The sequence below is a fragment of the Pipra filicauda genome, unplaced genomic scaffold (assembly GCF_003945595.2).
Source record: "Pipra filicauda isolate LSUMZ 115617 unplaced genomic scaffold, ASM394559v2 scaffold157_size4220110_pilon, whole genome shotgun sequence".
NCBI lineage: Eukaryota > Metazoa > Chordata > Aves > Passeriformes > Pipridae > Pipra > Pipra filicauda.
In genome coordinates this window covers 690,456-705,915 of record NW_024104073.1, presented here as the reverse complement: position 1 = coordinate 705,915, position 15,460 = coordinate 690,456, and the positions used below count along the sequence as shown (strand labels likewise).

General features: G+C 39.1%; 1 pseudogene; it reads left to right on the top strand.

Moving 5' to 3' along the window:
- Nucleotides 1-9,540: 9,540 nt before the first annotated feature.
- LOC113982869 lies at nt 9,541-13,391 on the top strand (annotated as a pseudogene).
- The last annotated feature ends 2,069 nt before the right edge of the window (nt 13,392-15,460 follow it).

The window sequence follows — 15,460 nt, the reverse complement described above, 5'->3', positions numbered from 1 at the left end:
GTTCACTCACCAGTGCAATGCACAGTTCCACAGGCTGCTCCCTACACAGAGCCTATTGCAGTCTAGACTACAAACTTCTCCATTTGGACATCCAACTTCCCATGCTTCCTTAAGGGCCTGTCACTGACTTTTATCCAGTGTGTGAACGTAAAGGACAGGGCAGCACTGTGCAGTCCCATTAAGATCAGGCAGCTGCTTGATAGATTCCTGGTCACAGTTTTGAACACAGCACTGCTTTCCCTCCCCACCTGAACGCTATTTAAAGGTTTCACATCCAGCTGAATGCTACACCGGTGGCAGATTATTTAACAAAAGCAGCCAAGTAGAGCTGAAGAGTATGGTCTGGGGGTTACAATAGAGGTTTAGAAAGTCTTTGGAACTGCCCATTCCCAACCCCATACCTGACAGAGCAGCCTTACTGCTCACCCCTTCCAAAGCCACCCTGGCACCCAGGGACTTCACCCACCCATAGGACTTCAGGCCACAAACTGCAACCAGGAGGGAGGTAAAAGTCTGATGTAGTGCTTTGATCCTATATGGAATTCTCAACAAAACTGAATTCCATAATGCCCGAAAAAAAACACAACTGAGCTCACACTGTCCACACAGCATGAAGCTGTCACCTGCAGGAGAGGCCTCTCTTCACTGCTGCCCTTCAGATTCCCAAATTGCATTTCCCTTTTCAGGTAACAAGGAGCACTCTCAAAATTCACCATTGTCGCAGTCCAGATAAGAAAATATCAAGGTCAGAGACAACCAGCTTGTAAAGCTGTTATGCTAAACAAAACACTATACTATAAGTTAGAATATTATACTAAAAACTTTTCTGCTGTAAAGCCTTTCAACATCTTACTGTGTCTCAGAACCAATTTGAAGGTGAGGATTACTCATGACCTTCAGTAAATCAGGCAAACAAATCAGATGTACACAGTAAAATGGCTTTTTTATTAGAAGATTTCAGTTGTCACTTAGACTGAGCAGCTGCTCAGAGGATGGTAGTAGCTGCTGTGGCTGAGACATTGTCATCCTCAGCTCCTGTTTCAAGCCATTTGTGGTATTCTGGAAACCAGTATCAAAAGTACGTGGCAGAAATCATTGCAATATGGTCAAAGATAAATAAAAAATGGAACAGCTGCATCAAGTTGATTACTTAATATATATAAAAGCTATAGAAATCAGGTGTTAGGGAGAAGGTGTTAGGTGTTCTGGGAAGAAAACTGCAAAAGCTGCACAGAGAAAGGTCAAGGTTTACTTCTTTTTACTGTCTTTATTCTAGTTGTCTACTCGCTTCTTGGACCATACAGTTTGCAGCCAAATCTCCTGGCTAAGTTGTGGATTTTCTTTAAAGAGTGTCTTATCTCCCTGAGTAAAATCTGAGCTGGCACCTTGGACACCTGAATCATAAGCCACTCAAATGCCCCTTTCTGTCTCTAGTGACCCAGGAACGAAATTTAAACCCGTAAACAACTTACTACCTTTGTTGAACTGCAGACCAAGTTTTCACACATACACTAAACATTTTGCATAATAAGAGAGTTCAAATACTCTGTTACAATATAGTAGAAAAGCTCCTGAACATAATTTAAACAAGCTTATTAAGTCAGACTTGACATGCGTCCAGAACAACATAAATCAAGTGACATTCCAAAATATGTCCTGAAAAATCACTACAATCAACAGAAATTACTTCAAAATAGCATTATCTGTGCATTTAGGTTGTAACTATCCAGACTGAATTAGGTTCTATTGAATATAATGGCACAGGCTCACTTTCTTTGCTGTCTCCTGGAGTTTGGATTTTAATAATCTACAGAAAGGGACAGATGTTAATGTCTTTCTAACTAGCAGGCTTTCCATATATCCGTATGCCCATAATTCATCATCAGCACAGCCTAAATATTGCTTTTACTGTCAAAAAAATCCCTAAACAAATAAACTGCCCTCGTTCTATGAACTAAAATCATCTGACTGTGTCAGCTTCCATTTCTTCACACCATCAGAAGAAAGAAGAACCACCTCATGGTCACTCAAAAGGAAAACAAACCCCATGGATTCTCCTTCCTTAGAGAGGAATTCAAGAGGGCATAGGCATTCATGAGTCATACAAACTCCTACCTAGGTCTCTCTCTACTATCTTGCAGTTAAGTTCATGTTCACAGACTGCATCTGCCTGTCAAAGGAGTAAGGCATAGGAAAAGGATATATCATATCCCCAATTAAATACTCATGTATAATTTAAAAAAATATGTGCAATGCTCTGCTGCAACCAAGGACATGGGAAGAGCATTGCAGTGCTCCCAGGCACATCTTGCCACAGAGGTGGTGAATGGCAAGCCAGGGCTGAGTTCCCCAAAGCCCCTGAAACTGGGACAGGGATGAACACAAAGTGTCCTGAACAAGACCTTGGGGTTTACCACTCACAATCCTGGCTATCCTTTGTGTAGGTTATTGCACAAGGTATTCATTTGAGGGGGAAAAACAAATCTATCAACTTGCAAAAACTGATTAAAGAAATCTAAAGGAAATTGAAGCTTACATCTAGAGTCTCTATGAAAAAAAAGCAATAAATTCCTACCATTTGGTGCAATGCAGTGTATTCCAAGGGCAAGAACTTTTGTTCTTCAGAATTATTTTTATAATGTCACCTCTGCCAGGAATGATTTAAGAGCTTTCAGATAAGGGAATGAATTTCATCAGAGAGATCACCTGAAGTCTCCCTTTAGCTTCTTGATGAATAAAATACCCTCCTCAGCCCTCTTCAGCATCTCTTTGTTACATTCAGAAGTGGGACTTTAAAGCAAAGGAAATTGTGTCTCAGTGTAAAAGATATCTTTAAAAAATCAAGGTAGTAAACATAAGTGTACTGAGTAGAGATGAGCTTATTGACTACGCTTTAAGCAGCTTTAAAACTATCTTAAACCAAGTATATTCAATCTAGTCCTCTGAATAGCTGTTACTACATAGCACCACTGCCTGCTGCAAGTGAAAACAAATAGTACCTTATACTTTCAGAAAGTGAAGGCTGTTGTAACATTTCAGGTGTCTTACATGTAGGATTGCTACTTGCCATTGTCAAAGGCTAATTGCCATTCCTACTCGCATGTAGGAATCCTCTCTCTTAAACTAATTTATATTTCTTCCAATGCTAGATACAACAGAGTATCATTTAAAAACATAAATAAAGCTTCAATGCAAATCTCCCTCTCTGTATAGGGGAGTATCTGCTGAGTCTCACCTACCAGACACCTCCTTCTCCAGCATCTATCAGTTCTTAGTAAATGTAAATGAAAAAGCGAAGGACTACTGGAGCTGGGAAATCATTTGCAATTCACTCCTTCATCCAACACAAGCAGCTGGTAAAAAAGAATGTCAGTGGGATCTTCCCCCATTGTAATCCTTCTGCATATCTACAATAAGGAAAAGGAATCCTAAATATTGCACACTCCCAGTCATTAGCCACCTAAAACAGCACTGTGCTGGGTGGCCAGGATCTGGGCTTGCTTAAGTCCCTTGGATGAAGGGGATGAACCTGAAGCATCCTACATAAGTTCCTTCAGTTCATCTCTAGATATTCTGCATGTAGCTTGTTTTGAATATTCTTTTCTATTCTACCAGGATTTTTTCACTCGGAGATGCTCATTTGGAAAGATATTTTGTACAAATTTCCATAACCTCCACAGTATTCATAGTCATCCTACTTCTTATATACAAACAGCGGAGGAGCAACATTGTTGCATTAACCTCTGATAAGGAAGGCCCCAGCTCACACAGCATATACATTTCCTAATAGCTTATGTTGAAGAAAGGAACTCAGATTGTCCCAAGTTCGGGGAATACTGGTTTGAACACTGGAGAAATGGAGATTCATCTTATAAGGGGATAAAATTACTTATTCAGTTTAAAAAAAGCAAAGATGTCACATCCAGACAGAGGGTACAACTGTGCTACAAACACTTTAAGGAGAAAACACATGAAAAGAACTTTCCAAATTCACAGACAGTGTTGGCATATGAAGAAAATGGTTACTAAGAAATGAGATTTCCAGCCATCTGGAGACCAAAGTTCTGGAACAGTTTTCCAGAAAAAAAATGTACTAGGAACAAAACAAAAAACCCCAATCAGTTTTCAAAATAGGGCTGGATGTGTTTGCAAAAGAGGATTATTTGGCATTGTTTCTTACAAGAATATCCACCTCGGTACTCTACCTGCTGTTCCCAAGCTAAGGATAACCTACAGACATTTCTAGGGAATCAGAGCACCCAAAGGCTGTTCAAATAAACCACTGGTCACTTCAGCTTTCTATGAGGTACAATAAAACATTATATGCAAACAGTGCAACGTACTCAGGAAAATATGTATCTGGAATATTTAAGCATGAAGAAGCAGACAAAATGAAAGCTTTAAATGCTCATTTAGGGAAAAGAGCTATCTACAGCCCACAGCATATAGAAGGGCAAGGAATGCAATTAGTGCTCGCTGCTGTATTTCAGGAGTGCCATGATCATTTCTTCCTAGCATGTAATTTACATATTAATACTGGAAATGCCATTTGTTTGTTCCTTGCATTGTAACTCTTTGATAAGCACGTGTCATTAATGCATACAAATAAGGAGCTTCCACCTTTCTGACAGGAAGTACAGCCAGAAGTTATTTACAGAGGAGTCCATGTCAGTCTGTTTCATACCATAATGAATCACCTGCCTCATTAGCGGACACCTTTCCTTCCTCCACAGCAAGCAGACAGAGAAAGATCCTGGTAGCAGAACTTGTTCTGCTCAATGCATGCCAGATAGTAATTCAAATCCTTTTGCTATGAGACCAACATACAGATGTGCTGGAATCATGCCCGTGTGCCTCCTCAAGGCACCACCTTGTACTTATGTTCCTTACAAAGAGCATAAGTTAAAACCCATTTTCTAAGAAAATCAAGCCTTGGGAGGGAAAAAGAAAGTCCAAGAGAGGGACAGAGCACAGGTGCTGGAGAAGCCTGAAAGCAGGGCTGTTCAACAGCTCAGCAGAGCCACAGCCTCCTGCTGGCAGAAGGTCTGAGTCACAACAGCCACCACCTGAGTGCTCTGATACAGACCAACCTTTGGTCACACAGTCAGCAGTGGAGAACAGCATTAACTTCATGTATCCAACAGAATGGATATAAGCATAAATATCTTAATATACTTCAGTCAAACTAAAGGTCCACTCATTCCTGTGACCAGTCTCTGGCCATGGCTATCAGCAGATGCTCTTGCCAGGAAACATGGCACAAGAGAGCCCTGCTGACCACTGTCTATCTTCCTAGCAAGCAGGTGTTTGAGCCTGCTCTCTGCCAGAGCTTGTTCTCGATGGCCTTGCTTCTCCAAATTTATCCAATTTGCATTTCTACTTTTACATCTGACACATCATACAGTAATGAGTTCCTGAGCTGTATTATAGGCTGTGTGGAAAAGTACTTCCTCTTGTTTGTTTTAAGCCAGATGTCTAATAGCACCACTGCACTGTCCATACTGCACAGGCTGTGAGAGACAGGGAATGATCATCCCCAATCAAACTGCACCACATACATCTCAGTAGTCTCTTTCTCAGGCTAAAAGCCATAACTCATTTAATCTATCCATGCACAGAAGCCATTTCAAATTCCTGGTTAACTTTATTGTCTGTATCTCTGTATCTTTTCTAGTTCTACCATATAATTTTTAGACAAAAGGATCAATAATGAGTTCCCTATTCAACACCCCATATATGTAACAGTGACAAAGGTATTTTTATGCTCTATTCCTTTCCTTACAACTTCTAACATTCCATTTGCCTTTCAGTTATCAATAATCATTATAACAATTTGTTTTCAGGAAACTATGTATAATAACTTCAAATTGTTATAGCTAACAGAGCAATTATAATTTCATACATATATTTGGGACTGGTTTTCCCATTACTTAAAATATCTGGGCCCCAGACTTCATCTACCATTTCTATTTTACAGTCAATTAATATCAAGAAATCCTTATCATGCTCTTTGCAGTTGGTCTGTTTTGTTTATTCTCAAAAATCTTGTCTGATCAAGTAGCACTTGTCACCACATCACTCACACCTTCCTCAGATCATTTATGAATACACTAAACAGCACAGAGGCTGGAGCTGTGCCCACTCCTCTCTATTGTGAAATAGAGATCATTTACTCTTACCTTGTCACTTCTTTTATGTAACCAATTATTAATCCATGACATCTTAATCTCATCAAGAGTCTTTGGTTAAAAGTATTGTTGCAAGTTTTTTTTATTTGTTATTAACTGCATCACCCCTTCTCATAATCTTCAAAGAACTAGAATAGATCTGTGAGGAATTACTTCAGCCTATGAAATCTCCTTTGACTCTTCTCCCTTGTGTTATATTTCAACCTATCTACTCTTTTCTGTCATTTTTTTACATCTTCTACGGATTTGTCCAACACAAAAGTCAGAGGTACCATTCTGTGGTTCTCTAAATTCTCTCTGCAACCCTTTGATAAAAACCAGTGTTATATTTGTCACTTCCTAACCATCCAAAAGAAAAAAACATTTTAAACAGTAGGTTGGAAGGTACAACTAATTGTTCAGCAAATTCAGCCCTGGGTTCAACAGGTACATACTTGTCTCATACTGCCTGATGTCATCAGTTTGATTCTTCTCTTTCCACTGACTTTTCTAAAACTCTTCTGGTGTCATTTCATACTGAGACAGTTCCTCAGACTTGCCTCTTATGGTAGGGCATCTTGCTCAATGAATGTCAAATGAAAAGAATTAATTTTAAGCTTAGTTCCTTGGGCTCTCTGTAATTCTCTCCTGCTGAACTTGAGTTGTCAATATCTTCATTCAAAATCACTTGCTCTAGTTCATATCTCTCATTTTTAGACTTTTATTACTGGTTAAAAAGTACTCATATATATATATGAGGTTTTTTTCAGTACCTATGAACTTGAGTTTTCTGTGTCTCATGCTTTAATGGATTTTGATTTTTTAATACTGAGCAGTGAAAAAAGAGACCTTATTTGCCCACACATAATTAGCTATACAGACTCATGTTTTATAGCATCTTATGCCTAAGAAATACTCCATCCCAGAAGATCTAACCATCTCAATGATGAAAGATAATAGCACAAGGAAAAAATTCAAAAGAGCTAGTACTTTTATTCTTCTGTAAATTAGATGTTCCCTCCCCCCAAAAACCCACTGTATTTAAATTAGAAGACTAGACTATATTATTTAGGCATAGTCTTAAATGAAGAAGGAAGATTTATGTTTCTGCTCTGGGTTTATCATAGGTCTCTGTACAAACAGCAAATGTTCAATGTCATATTTATAGTGCCACATGCTGTGATTTTTCCTGCCTGAGAAACTCCAGGGAATATGCCCTCTGCTCATCTGCAGTTGCAAAAGTATTTAAGCTGCCATTTGTACAGTGAGCCAATAGAAGGGAATGAAAGCACTAAACCATCCTTTTAAAACCACCAGCATTTCAGTGCTCACTTACAAAAAAGAAACACAGCATTATCTCTCTCCAGTGACACTTCTTGTTTCACAAGATATCAACATTAGCTATTGCTTTGATGATGAAGTTGACAAATGTTTCTGTTCACAGTTCAGCATTCTCAAATATTTGTCACCAGCATTTGCTTCTATTTACTTGTAATAGTTTCTAGCAGCATTATGACTACACCTATTAACTCTAATGGCAGTTTTATCCAAGCCTTTTAAAAAATAAGATGGTGATCTTTTCAGACATATTTATGATCATCTATTGAGAAACTTCTGACTTTAAACAGGCCTACTTGGATATTTTTATTTGATATAGTGTTGTATAATACAAAGCATTTTTAATTGGGCTCCCTCAGGAAATCCACATGGGGTTGTGTTCATCCTCAGCTGCCTGGCTGCTCCTTGCCTCTGATGCCCCAGGCAGTTAACCACCAAGCTGATTAACCACCTGACTCACCACCCAGGCATCAACAACTCAGAATTACTGTTCTGCTCATCTCTTACCCTGTACACCTCCAAGTATAAAGAGTGGGAGGGATAGTGTATATAAATGCACAAATACATACACATATATGTATATGTGGGGATACCGAAAAAGAAAGTTCATCAAGGAGTGCATTGGTTATAGCTCACCAAGGACAAACTGTCTGCACACCTTAGGGTCAGGAACACCGAGGAAGCTTGGTGTATTGCTCTAAGGGAGTCTTGTATATCTGTGGGAGATGTATGGTATATAATAACAGCAGTGCTGGGGGAAGTTCAGTCAGTCACAGCTTACACACACAGGTAAATGCATTTTATTAACTGTAAGCTTTTATTTTCTGTCTTGGGTTCACAGGAACCTCATATGACATTTTTCTAAGGAGAAAATGGAATTGAATGATCTTCCAAGAAAAAAAAACAAACATAAAACTCCCTATTAATTCAGCTCTATAAAATGCAGAACACAGGTCCAAAAGCCAATTTAAAATCTTCAACATAAGATCAAAAAATACTACAAAGGGATGTAAGTATTTTTAAACAGGAAGATTCTCTTCAGGGGTCAAACTACTTCACAAGTTGACAACTTTCTATGTTCATAACCAGCAGCTTCCCTTTGAAGCAACTTTTCACATTGAGATCTTATGGAATAACTCAACGCTACAAAACAGAAAAGCACTATAAATTATGCTTATTATTTTGAGAGCTACAAAAATACAGTCACAGATAAAGATCTCAAGATGTGCATAGCCTAAAAAAAATTACTAGTCCCTGCCTTGCAGAATTCTAGCTGATATATAAGTGGACAAAAATGTACAGGAAAGCAACGTGATAATAAGGAAAGAGAAACCCATTAATTAGTATACTGTTTTGTGGGGTCATATATAAAGAAATAGCAGGTCAACCAGGTATTTGTAAAAGGTCCCCTTAAACCAAAGTGCGGTTAAATTTGAACAGGGATATTTGAAAAAGAATACATGTGCTGTCAGCACATGCCAAATGCAGCCTCATTATCTGAGAACAACAAGGCAGAGAAGGACGGAAAATTCCAAATTTAATCAATGATAGAGTTGGGGTTTTTTTAAAAGTATTGGTAAGTAAATCAGTCAAATGGCTGAACCATATGAATATAAACATACATTAGGACACTGAGAGATATCAGCAGAAGAAAATTCCTAGCATTTTAACATTCCTGTGATATAGCACGCAGTAGGTGTATTAACTTAACTAAACTTAAAATTCCAAACACATAGCAAATGCAAAGCTCAGGTTCTCCATAAAATCAGACAAGAAGTGCTGTTTAGACTTCTCATTAGGCTTCTACACAGAAGTGAATTTCACACAAAATTTATATCATGTGCATACATCCATTTCCCTTGCATGTTTGTACCCACTGCAGAGAACTTTGTGGATGATAGAGCTTCCCAAAGACATAGGTGCTTTGCAGTTAACTTGCAAAACACATTCCTAAGTTTGTGCAGAACGTGTGGTGAAATCATGGTGTTATTTCTTTGGCATCAGTTAACAGCTCTCTGGAGCAAAACACACAGTTATGGTTGCTCATGATACCCATCATACCAGTAAGTTATACTATGGATAAGTCAAAGGCATGAAGTTATCAAAAGACAAATAGCAGCTATTTAGACATTAAATAAGAAAAATTTCATACTAGTTAGTTAAAAATAGAAAGACAAAAGTGTAAAGCAATAAAAAAATTTCAAACAATTGTTGTGAACTCTACTATTGTCTTTAGTACCTTCTCCTTTATTTTCACATTGGACTTTAAAAATTTGGGTTTTTTTATAAAAGGGTGCTGGTACTTCAGAAAAAAATAAATGATCTGGGGCTATTTCCATGACTCCTGGAACTTACCTTATGGGATTAGCTGCCCAGACATGACACTGGAAATATGGGTCCTTCAAAAGAGAGCATACCTTTATTCAGGTCTAACAGCATGATATATTTGCTGCTTGGAAGGAAGGATCTGTTCAGTGACACTATTGCAACCTGATTATGTGACACTGCGTGGTACCAGGAATAAACAGACATCAAAGACAGCACCATGAATGGAAGAACAGCTAAAAGCTTCAGCAGAGACACTGAAAAAAAGGGGAAGAAAATTTATGGAAGAGACCTAACCAGCATGTGTTTCCAAGTAACGTGTGCCACAAAAGTGGAAGGATTGTCAAAGAAGAAGTTTAAGTCTGACAATCTTTTAACTGTGAAGAACTGGATGCATTTCACAAGTTTTCCATTAACTTGGGTAGATAAAACTACAGCGTGAAGGAACCTTTCATGCAGAACTGTCACTTGTGGCTGGCTGGCCCAAAGCTGGACACTCCAGGGTTGGGCAAGCTGTTCTGCTCTTTTCCAGCACCCCTGTCCTACAGAAATGTCTTAACAATTAAGTCAGTCCCATTCAATTTTAGCTAACCTTTAAAAAATATGTAAATAGCAGCCCTTTTCCTTCTGTCCCTCTTCCTTCTCTTCCCATTAACATTTGCCAGAGCATACCTTCTGGCTAGGACACTCACCTAGGTGGTGGTGGGTGTTTAGAATTCTTTCAGGTGGAGAAGGGAATTGAATTGCATCCCGTGTGGAGTATTCTGCCCACTCAAAATTACACTACAAAGATTATATGTAAGGAAGTCGCTTCTACTTTCTCTAGTTATGTCTTATTAGAGATGACTATTGTTCCACCTCTGAAGAAAAACAACTTACTCCAGTGTGTCTGGAAAGAAGCACTTTCCTGGAGGCACAGGTTGGATAACTATGAGTCCAGGCAAGGATGAGGATGTGAGATGGAAGGTTATTTCCCATTGCCCCTCATAGGGATTTTGAGACAACTTTCCCTTCCAAGTGCTGACTGTGAATTCCTTGTGAGGCATCCTTGAGGGGCAGAGGACAGGCAATGTAAGGTTCTCTGCTGTGGATTCCTGTGTGGCAGGAGGAACTTTAAAGCTGGACTATACACAGAGACACTCAGTTCTCCAGCACCCAAATCTGTTGGTGGACCTGGACCAGTGCTCAAGTCACTGTATTGCATCTCCTGGAGAACCCCTGAGGTTGGCATTGACACACTATGAGTAGAGTGTACAGAAACCTACATTACTGTTGCTGGTGCCACATGGGAATTGAAAAGGATTTTTGTCACCGCTGGGACCAGGCAGTCTAACATTCTTTGTGAGCTCTGTGTTTTCTTTCTTAAAAAATATTAGGATAATGATGTTTAATGCTTCCTGATTTGCATATAACTAACCTACATTGTGTGGTAATTTTTGCCTTATTTTCTTACATTTTATTTCTATTGTTGTCATAGTCTTTTGAGACTTGCCATCCATGCCCTGAGCATTAAAGAACTCACTAAGATGCCACTTATCTTAATTTTCTTTTGACATATTTCATATACAAAGTTCCCTGCATAGTGACAGGCTCAGTATCGTTAAAAAACAGCAGGAGGAAAACCCAATTAAACTTCCAGTTTTCCACCAAGTGAGGCACATATGCAATATGCTTGCCAGTTGACCTGCTCTGTCCTTGCCTGTACAGGGCATATCTACAAGAAGATTCTCCCTGAGGGCACAGCCTGTCCCAGCCTAAAACTCTGCTACCTTTCTGCAGAAGAGAAATATAAATAAAATATATCCATAAGGGCTTTCTTCACCTCAAATTTATATATTGAATTTACATTAAAGGGTAACATTTCAGAATGCTCTCTAGATCTCTGAAAGCTGCCTGGGCTTTAGGTTGCAGCTACTTTAAACACACCAAAAGAGTTAAAGTTTACCACATTGTTCAGACTATTTTGGTATGTAACTCCTTCATACATAGGTAATAATTTAATATTCACACATGCAGAAGGAAGACTGGACAGATTTATGTTCATAGAACTGGACCGCTCCTTTGACATCCCATCCGCTCTTCAAAATCAATCACATTATGGAACTCTCAGTGTGATTCATAGGGAACCCAAACTCTGATTTATAGCAGACCTGGGGTGCCATTTGTTTCCTACCACTTCAGCTGTCCAGAAGCTCAACACTTTTAGTAAGCAAGTCTTCTCCATTTCCTCCATACTCAAAGGAATATTTTTTGATATAGGTATCTTTCTGCTCAGTCATTCATCAGCACCTCCTGTTTCAGAATGGGCTGAGTCATTTTCTGTCTTTTTCTCAGTCAACCAATTAAGAGCCTAGATCACTTTCTTGCTCAACAAGTAATTTCAAAGCAATTAACATTAGGACAGATGAATCTTACCCTCAGTTAAGTCACTGTTCATCAATTCAGGTACTATTTTTGTGTCAGACACTGTGACATAAATCCCAGAGAACTGGGGTAAAGTAATACTCCTCTGAGATCTGGCTTCAGCTGGGATAGAGTTAATTTTCTTCTTGGTAGCTGGTACAGTGCTGTGGTTTTAGATTTAATATGAGAATAATGTTGATAACACACTGATATTTTGGTTGTTGCTTAGTGTTTACCCTAAGTCAAGGACTTCTCGCAGAACAGATTCTCTGTATTAACAAACAGTCGAAATACTGCTGATGGCTATAAAGATGAAGAGGAGAGACATCTTGAATGTGTATGACAGACATGGAAATTTGAGAATCTTCAGGACAATGGACAGTTTCATCTTATTCAACAGTGAAAGAAAAGCTGAATGTCTCGGGCTTTTCAGATTTCTCTCCAGAACAGTTCCATCTGGAGTGTTTTAACTGCAGAGCAAACAATAACATTCAGAACTATATAAATTCTGTCCAACCAAATGGACAATGGACAAATCAGTTGCCTCAGTTGGAAGCTTTAAATGCATCAACAAAAGTGGCTTTGCTATCTGAATTAAAGAACACAGTCACTCAACCCTTGCCTTCCTTTGGATTGGAGGACAGCAAACACCAAACTTTGGGCTGCCAAGCTTTCCTGTGAACTGCCACAGGAACAGTGCCACCAGTTTCTCCTTTACAGTGAGTTCCAGTCTTGCCAGTGCATCACAGTTTGGAATTGCTCCAGTTTTTGAGAGCATTTCTGCTGGTTGTAATCCTCCTGCATTTGGAGTGATGCCCTTGTCTGGCAATTCTTCCGTGGTGAACTCTTCAAGTAACACTGTGCTTACAGCCCTTGGAACTTTTAATGCAGCAATAGCAACTTCTGCCTCATGTTCAAGTAGTACTTTATTTGGACAGACTGACAGTGCCTCAGGACATAACATCACATCAGTGTCTTCTGCAGTCACAACCATTACTACATCAGAAAAGTTATTTACACCGAAGAGTATGTGAAGAGTTGAAGCAATTTGAAGCAAAAAAGTTTACAATGAGAAAGATTCCTTTTAAGCCACTACCACTATAACTTTTAAATGTTTCAGACTTTTTAAGTTTATTTTGAAATAATGTGGTTTTGTAACACCTCTGATAGCTCAACTACACAATTTTGTGGTTAAGTAATGAAATAAAATGTTTCAGTTTCAGTTCATTTTTGTTTCATCTCTAAGTCTTCTGCAATAGTAAACTCTCAGGCAAAAAAAAAAAAAATTAGCAAGCCCTGGTTGGATGATGCTTTGAGTAACCTGGTCTCATGGAATGTGTACCTGCCATGGGGGGTGGAACTAGACGATCTTTAAGGTCCCTTCCAACCCAAACCATTCTATGGTTCTAGGACTTTTTTCAGTTCCCCATGCTCTGCCAGTGAACAGGTGCACAAGAAGCCAGAAGGCAACGAGGCCAGGACAGCAGACCCAAACTGGCCACAGGGATATTCCATACTACAGAATGTCATGCCCAGTATATAAACTGGGGAGAGTCAGTCAGGAGGGGGAGGTCGCTGTTTGGGGATGGGATGGGCAGCAGTCAGTGGGTGGTAAGCAATTCTGTTGTGCCTCAGTTTCTCTTGGGTTTTATTTGTCTCTCTCTCCTTTTCAATAAAATTTTTATTCTTATGATTGTTATCGTTATCATGTTTATTATTATTATTAATGGTTTTGTTGTTGTTATATTTAAATTTATTTGAATTCTTAAACTGTTCTTATCTCAACCCATGGGGTTTAGCTTTTTTCTGATTCTCCTACCCATCACACAAAGAGGGCATGAGGGAGTGAGAGAGAAGTTGTGTGATTGATGGCTGAGGTTAAACCACAACAGATCCAAGAGTCCGAGAGTCCTAGGTATTAATCTCCATTCCAACAATATTCATGCACATAAAACTAGAAAGCAATCAGATAAAATGCATGAACAGTGATAGGAGTGACACCTTTCTTCCAAACTGTGGCTCTTACCACTACCCAGTAGTGTCAGGTCCCTTTTCCTTTTGTCCCTGGCAGCTTACACTCCTGGATAGCAGCAGTCTGTCTGCAACGGAACAACTGCAGACAGCATTTTCTTAGAGTGGTTACTGGCCCAGCATAAGAACACTTTCCATTTTGCCTGGCTGAAAGCTGAATTATGGACTAAACGGAAAAGCATCTTTATTACTTCCCAATAAGCACACATTTCCTATCCAACAGCTCATCACCTGAGGTCATGAAACAGTTTTAGGATGCAAATCCCACTCTCACCTCAGCATCAAGAGGATGGGTAGGCAGTGAGACACTTCTGTTTCCAAAGGCTGTTTCAATGTATCTTCATGGGCTGTCTATCAATAACACCAATCCTAGATACTCAAAGGTCCCTATTAAATTCAGAAAGAAATTAAGTACATAGCATGAACTTACAAATTGTATTTCCAGAGCAGGTACTTGACATTGGGTCCAGTATGAAACATGATACAGGATTTAGGTGTCTAGCCTGTTCATGCATTGCTGAACATCACTTCCCTAAGAGTTGGGAGACATCTTGTGTGGAGATCATAGATAGGTAATGTGTTTTACAGACAGTAAGTGCAAACTCCATGAAAGAAGCAATAGCAACCATGCTTGCAATGGATTGACTTTCGTAATTAAGATAGAACATTTCTTTAGATGCATTATTGTGTGGGCAACTTACTGCTCTTTGGATTTTTAAATAGGAATTTCCTTCAGCCATTCTAAAAAAAAAAAAAAAAAGCATAAGCACACAAATTTTGGATTTACACACCAACCTGCAATAGACTAACACCATGTATGTGAATTTATTTGCTTTTTAACTTAGCATCATCATATGAATAGGAATTTGAAGGGTCTGTGGACTGGAGGTCTATTTGCAGACGGAGGGAAAATAATTTTGATCACTCTTCCAGACAGCCTACAGGCAAAGATTGATGAGAGAGACCTACAAAGCACTGGTAATAAACCCTTCCAACAACAGAATGTCAGACAGCTCACTGCAGTACAATCTAAGGAAGATTAAGGCAAAAAATAGCCTTTAACACTTTTCAAGATCCTGCTGCACCAGACACAAGCTTTTCCTCCATCCTGCCCGGTGGCTATGCCTACAGCACTGTGAAACCCAAATTCTCAACCTAGCTGATTTGCTGGGAACAGTGAGATCATATTGGCATTA